The sequence below is a fragment of the Entelurus aequoreus genome, linkage group LG04 (assembly GCF_033978785.1).
Source record: "Entelurus aequoreus isolate RoL-2023_Sb linkage group LG04, RoL_Eaeq_v1.1, whole genome shotgun sequence".
NCBI lineage: Eukaryota > Metazoa > Chordata > Actinopteri > Syngnathiformes > Syngnathidae > Entelurus > Entelurus aequoreus.
The window spans coordinates 33052626-33060125 of NC_084734.1; the positions used below are offsets into that span (position 1 = coordinate 33052626).

The window sequence follows — 7500 nt, forward strand, 5'->3', positions numbered from 1 at the left end:
TCCAGGATACCAAAACATTGTGGACAATTCCATGGGATGTCACTTCAAGTTAAAGTACCAATGATTGTCACACACACACTAGGTGTGGTGAAAATATTCTCTGCATTTGACCCATCACCCTTGATCACCCCCTGGGAGGTGAGGGGAGCAGTGGGCAGCAGCGGTGGCCGCGCCTGGGAATCATTTTTTGGTGATTTAACCCCCAATTCCAACCCTTGATGCTGAGTGCCAAGCAGGGAGGTAATGGGTCCCATTTTTATAGTCTTTGGTTTGAACTCACAACCTACCGATCTACGGACACTCTAAAACAGTGGTTCTTAACCTGGGTTCGATCGAACCCTAGGGGTTCGGTGAGTCAGCCTCAGGGGTTCGACGGAGCCTCCGCCACGGAGGTAAAGAGACATCCGAATTATTGTGTACATAAAAACTTGTCCCTATCAGCGTATTATGGACACCCCCAAACAATGTTCCCTCTAATTTTACATCTGATTTGCAGGTTTTTTGATTGATTGATTGAAACTTTTACTAGCAGATTGCAAAGGAAGAGAATACATTATATGAAACAGTATAGTTTACACAGTACAGTACATATTCCGTACAATTGACCACTAAATGGTAACACCCCAATAAGTTGTTCAACTTGTTTAAAGGCCTACTGAAATGATTTTTTAAAATTTAAACTGGGATAGCAGATCCATTCTATGTGTCGTACTTGATCATTTCACGATATTGCCATATTTTTGCTGAAAGGATTTAGTATAGAACAACAACGATAAAGTTCGCAACTTTTGGTCGCTGATAAAAAAAGTCTTGCCTATACCGGAAGTAGCGTGACGTCACAGGAGGTAGGATTCCTCACAATTCCCCGTTGTTTACAATGGAGAGAGAGAGATTCGGACCGAGAAAGCGACGATTACCCCATTAATTTGAGCGAGGATGAAAGATTTGTGGATGAGGTACGTTAGAGTGAAGAACGAGAGGCAGTGCAGGGTGTATCTTTTTTCGCTCTGACCGTAACTTAGGTACAAGGTCTCATTGGATTCCACACACTCTCCTTTTTCTATTGTGGATTACGGATTTGTATTTTAAACCACCTCGGATACTATATCCTCTTGAAAATGAGAGTCGAGAACGCGAAATGGACATTCACAGTGAATTTTATCTCCACGACAATACATCAGCAAAGCTCTTTAGCTACTGAGCTAACGTGATAGCATCTGGCTCCAATGCAGATAGAAACACAATAAATAAATCCCTGACTGGAAGGATAGACAGAAGATCAACAATACTATTAAACCATGGACATGTAACTCCACGGTTACTAATTCTCAGCCTGGCAAAGCTTAACAATGCTGTTGCTAACGACGCTGAAGCTAACTTAGCAACTTAGCAACCGGACCTCACAGAGCTATGATAAAAACATTAGCGCTCCACCTACGCCAACCAGCCCTCATCTGCTCATCAACACCCGTGCTCACCTGCGTTCCAGCGATCGACGGCGCAACGAAGGACTTCACCCGATCACAGATGCTTTGGCGGCTAGCATCGGCTAGCGCGTCTGCTATCCAAGTAAGTACTCCTTGTTGTGTTGCTACAGCCAGCCGCTAATACACCGATCCCACCTACAACTTTCTTCTTTGCAATCTCCATTGTTCATTAAACAAATTGCAAAAGATTCACCAACACAGATGTCCAGAATACTGTGGAATTGTTCGATGAAAACAGAGCAGTTTGTATGGTGACACATTGGGTACGAATACTTCCGTTGCCGTCGTGACGTCACGCGCATACGCAACATCCAAAGACGTTTCCAACCGGAAGTTTAGCGGGAAATTTTAAATTGCACTTTATAAGTTAACCCGGCCGTATTGGCATGTGTTGCAATGTTAAGATTTCATCATTGATATATAAACTATCAGACTGCGTGGTCGGTAGTAGTGGGTTTCAGTAGGCCTTTAAGTCGGGGTCCACGTCAATCAAGTGTGTAAGGTGTGTAATTTGTTGTGAGTTCATGCACTGTGTTGGTTTTGTTCTTTGAACAAGGTGATGTTCATGCACAGTTCATTTTGTGCACCAGTAAAAAAACATATAACTTTTTCTTGAATTGAAAAAACATTTTATTTTTCACTAAAGAAGAGTTTGGTGAATGCACATATGAAACTGGTGGGGTTCGGTACCTCCAACAAGGTTAAGAACCACTGCTCTAAAAGTTCATATGTGAGTAAATGGCAGGTGGCCAAATACTTTTGGCAATATAATGTATGTAACAACATGTAACGCCATAGGCTCACACAAGATCCGTAAATAATCCAAATTAAAAAAATAATTATAATAATTTAAAAATATATATATATATATAAAAAATATATATTTTAAATAAATACATCATCATAAATGGTCAGTTAGCAACGATAAATTATATTGAGGGAAAAACAGAATTGTATGTGTGTTTTAATGTCATAAAATGAAACATTGTATTCTCCACAGTGGGAATGAGACGTGGATCACCGTTTATTCACCTCCCACATTGGAGCGGTTGCATAGGACGCCTTGGCTCCCCAACAATAGAGTGGTGCATACCACTGTCGCCGCTCACTGCGGGGACATTTACCGGCCGAAGAGCGCCCTTTCTGCACGTTCTCTACGTCAAGCCTCGCAACACACCCGCGCAACACTCGCACGGTCCTTTTTTTTGAACAGACACATTTCGGATATCGTCTCCACGGGCACAATTAGGTGCACATTTCGCTGATCTCTACTTGGCGGGTCCCTTCGGAAGAAAGTAGCCCGGTTCTCCGCGTCATCCGCCTCTTCTTGCACGGAGGAGCACATTTGATACGAGGGACAGTCATGGACACAAACCGGGGATTTAAACGCTTGCACATGGCGGCGTGCTCTGCAGCACAATGAGGACGGAATAAGGCAACAACAACAACAAAAAGAGGGGGACTTGATCAAAGTAAACAGGTATGTTTTGAATCACTTGCATGCGTGCGTGTTTACACTGGAGCATGTCACATTTCCAGCATCATTGTAACTTTAGTAGCCGGCAATTCTACCCTGCATTGCCATGACTGTCAACACAAAATAGGTGCTGCAAGTCCAAAGCCTTAAAAGTGGGGTGCATTAAGTTAACATAATTGCACTGCTGGGTGCCCCACATCTGGGCAACAGCTTCTTGACATGTTGGCAGAGCAAATATTTACAACTATAAGAAGACCATTGCAAGGAGTCATGTAACACAGGCCTGTCATGATTGGGCTGCAGGGCGACGGTGAGGGCATTTTCTCCACTACAGGACAACCACAGAGGAGAGGATGGACGTGGGGTCTATATCAGCCAGTCCGCAGTTGCTGTAATGGGGGATGGGGAGATTTCCAGCCGAGTAGGGGAAAAAAATCATGCTTAGGGAAATTTGAAACCATCTTTTTAGGACTTCAAGATTGTGCACCATATCTGCTTTTGCTTGTGTGATGATGCACTCATAGGGGTGTGAAAAGCACCTTTAGGGGCACAGGGGTTGGTCACTCAGGTGTGTACGTGGTCAAATATTCACACTTTTCCAATGTAGTCACCGCTCAACACAAATGTTCTCATTGGAATTAAAGGCCTACTGAAACCCACTACTACCAACCACGCAGTCTGATAGTTTATATATCAATGATGAAATCTTAACATTGCAACACATGCCAATACGGCCGGGTTAACTTATAAAGTGCAATTTTAAAATTCCCGCCACACTTCCGCTTGAAAAACTCCTTTGGATATGATTTATGCGCGTGACGTCACAAAAGCAACGGAAGTGGTTGGACCCCATCGGACCCGATAGAAAAGCCTCTTGTTTTCTTTGACAAAATTCCACAGTATTCTGGACATCTGTGTTGGTGAATCTTTTGCAATTTGTTTAATGAACAATGGAGACTGCAAAGAAGAACGTTGTAGGTGGGATCGATCGGTGTCTTAGCGGCTAAGTACAATACTGTAATATCTGTGATATTTGCATTAGTGTACTGTGTCTTTAAGGGTTTGGGGAAAGCGCATGCGCGAGTGAGTTGGCGGAGAACTTGAGTGTGTGTGAGCGTGACTTTTGGCTAACAGCAGCTCGTGTATGTGTGTGCGTTACTTTTTGAACTACAACCAGTTACCGCTTGTTAATAAAGCGATTGAGCAATTTGTTTAATGGACAATGGAGACTGCAAATAAGAAAGTTGGAGCCGGTGGAGCGGCGGACTACAGCAACACCAACACCAGGAGGTTGTGTTGTGTTTTGAGCAGGATAACAGACGCACTATGGTGAGTCTAGCTTTGGCTTCCAAACATTTGATCGATTGCCTGTACGTGCGTGTCGATATGTGCATGTGACGTACGTAACTTTGGGGAAATATGTTTCTTGCCGACTCTGATGGCGACCGGGGTGTCGTCAAAAGCGTACAACGCCAGCCGCCGCATCTAAGTTAGCTACGCAGCTAGGTTAGCTTCTGTTTTTTTAGCTTCGCCAAGCGGAATATTATTAATCTTATTAATCGTGTATTTACATGTTCATGGTTTAATAGTATTATTGATCTTCTGTCTATCCATCCAGTCAGGTTTTTTTTAAATTTAGTTTCTATCTGCATTTGAGACTGGCGCTATCGCGTTGGCTACGTTGCTAGGTTAGCTTCTGTTTTTTTTAGCTTCGCCAAGCGGAATATTATTAATCGTGTATTTACATGTTCATGGTTTAATAGTATTATTGATCTTCTGTCTATCCATCCAGTCAGGGTTTTTTTAAAATTTAGTTTCTATCTGCATTTGAGACTGGCGCTATCGCGTTGGCTACGTTGCTAGGTTAGCTTCTGTTTTTTTTAGCTTCGCCAAGCGGAATATTATTAATCGTGTATTTACATGTTCATGGTTTAATAGTATTTTTGATCTTCTGTCTATCCATCCAGTCAGGGTTTTTTTTAAATTTAGTTTCTATCTGCATTTGAGACTGGTGCTATCGCGTTGGCTACGTTGCTAGGTTAGCTTCTGTTTTTTTTAGCTTCGCCAAGCTGAATATTATTAATCGTGTATTTACATGTTCATGGTTTAATAGTATTATTGATCTTCTGTCTATCCATTCAGTCAGGTTTTTTTTTAATTTAGTTTCTATCTGCATTTGAGACTGCTGCTATCACGTTGGCTACGTAGCTAGGTTAGCTTCTATTTTTTTTTAGCTTCGCAAAGCTGAATTATTAATCGTGTATTTACATGTTCAGTCACTGTGAATGTCCATTTCGCGTTCTCGACTCTCATTTTCAAGAGGATATAGTATCTGAGATGGTTTAAAATACAAATTTGTGATACACAATAGAAAAAGGAGAGAGTGTGGAATCCAATGAGCCAGCTTGTACCTAAGTTACGGTCAGTGCGAAAAAAGATACGTCCATCACTGCCTCTCAAGTCCTTCACTGTAACGTTCCTCATCTACGAATCTTTCATCCTCGCTCAAATTAATGGGGTAATCGTCACTTTCTCGGTCCGAATGTCTCTCGCTCCATTGTAAACAACGGGGAATTGTGAGCAGCACTACCGCTTGTGACGTCACGCTACTTCCGGTACAGGCAAAGCTTTTTTTTATCAGCGAGGAAAAGTTGCGAACTTTATCGTCGATTTTCTCTACTAAATCCTTTCAGCAAAAATATGGCAATATCGCGAAATGATCAAGTATGACACATAGATGGATCTGCTATTCCCGTTTAAATAAATAAAAATTCATTTCAGTAGGCCTTTAAGTTAATCTGTTCTAGGGTCAAGTCAAAAACAACATTCTTAAAGTATTATTCAGATATAAAAGGAAGTTAAAGGCTTACTGAAACCCACTACTACCGACCACGCAGTCTGATAGTTTACATATCAATGATGAAATCTCAACATTGCAACACATGCCAATATGGCCGGGTTAACTTATAAAGTGCAATTTTAAATTTCCTGCGAAATATCCGGCTGAAAACGTCTCGGTATGATGACGTTTGCGCGTGACATCACGGGTTGAAGCAGACATTTTGGAATAGCACGGTGGCCAGCTTAAGTCGTCTGTTTTCACCACATAATTCCACAGTATTCTGGACATCTGTGTTGGTGAATCTTTTGCAATTTGTTTTAATGGACAATGAAGACAGCAAAGAAGAAAGCTGTAGGTGGGATCGGTGTATTAGCGGCTGGCTACAGCAACACAACCAGGAGGACTTTGAGTTGGATAGCAGACGCGCTATCCGACGCTAGCCGCCGACCGCATCGATGATCAGGTGAAGTCCTTCGTCGCTCCGTCGATCACTGGAACGCAGGTGAGCACGGGTGCTGATGAGCAGATGAGGGCTGGCGTAGGTGGTGAGCTAATGTTTTTAGCATAGCTCTGTCGAGGTCCCGTAGCTAAGTTAGCTTCAATGGCGTCGTTAGCAACAGCATTGCTAGGCTTCGCCAGGCTGGACAGCATTAACCGTGTGGTTACAGGTCCAGGGTTTGGTTTGGTGTCTCCTGATAGTAGAAGTAAAAATAGTATTGTTGAGCTTAGGTCTCTCCTTCCAGTCAGGGGCATGTTTCTTCTGTTTCTATCCGCAGTTAAGCACGACGCTATCACGTTAGCTCCGAAGCTAAAGTGCTTCACCGATGTATTGTCGTGAATGTCCATTTCGCATTCTCGACTCTCATTTTCAAGAGGATATAGTATCCGAGGTGGTTTAAAATACAAATCCGTGATCCACAATAGAAAAAAGGAGAACGTGTGGAATCCAAAGAGCCCTTGTACCTAAGTTACGGTCAGAGCGAAAAAAGATACACCCTGGCATCCTGCACTGCTCTCTAATCCTTCACTGTCACTTTCCTCATCCACAAATCTTTCATCCTCGCTCAAATTAATGGGGTAATCGTCGCTTTCTCGGTCTGAATCGCTCTCGCTGCTGGTGTAAACAATGTGCAGATGTGAGGAGCTCTTCAACCTGTGACGTCACGGTACTTCCGGTACAGGCAAGGCTTTTTTATCAGCGACCAAAAGTTGCGAACTTTATCGTCGATATTCTCTACTGACTCCTTTCAGCAAAAATATAGCAATATCGCGAATTGATCAAGTATGACACATAGAATGGACCTGCTAACCCCGTTTAAATAAGAAAATTTAATTTCAGTAGGCCTTTAATTGTTAATAGCAGATTCAATAAAATACTCGTACGAATTGAACGACAAAGACGTAACGCAAAGGTGATTCATGTTGTGTCTCATTTTTTTTACCATTAGGACAGTGGTTCTCAAACTTTTTTCACCAATTACCACCAAAGAAAACACTTTGCTTTTCAAGTACCACCGTAAGATCCACATTGACGTAGTAGGCCTATGTATTCATTAAAAACAAAGCAGAGGTTTTATTACTAATCTAATCTACTTGCTGATTTACTGTTAACATCAGGTTACTTTCCGCTGTAACATGTTTCTATCTACACTTCAGTTAAAATGTAATACACACTTATTATTCTGTTGTTTAAA

The 7500-nt window shown here is 42.1% G+C and overlaps 1 protein-coding gene across 2 annotated transcripts in view; it reads left to right on the plus strand.

Moving 5' to 3' along the window:
• Nucleotides 1–2549: 2549 nt before the first annotated feature.
• Nucleotides 2550–7500, plus strand: part of wasf1 (WASP family member 1) — a 148413-nt gene continuing 143462 nt past the window's right edge. For both annotated transcript variants that reach the window (XM_062044635.1, XM_062044634.1), the window contains exon 1: nucleotides 2550–2967. The gene's annotated coding sequence lies outside the window, so the exon portion shown is untranslated. The remainder of the gene's footprint in view (nucleotides 2968–7500) is intronic.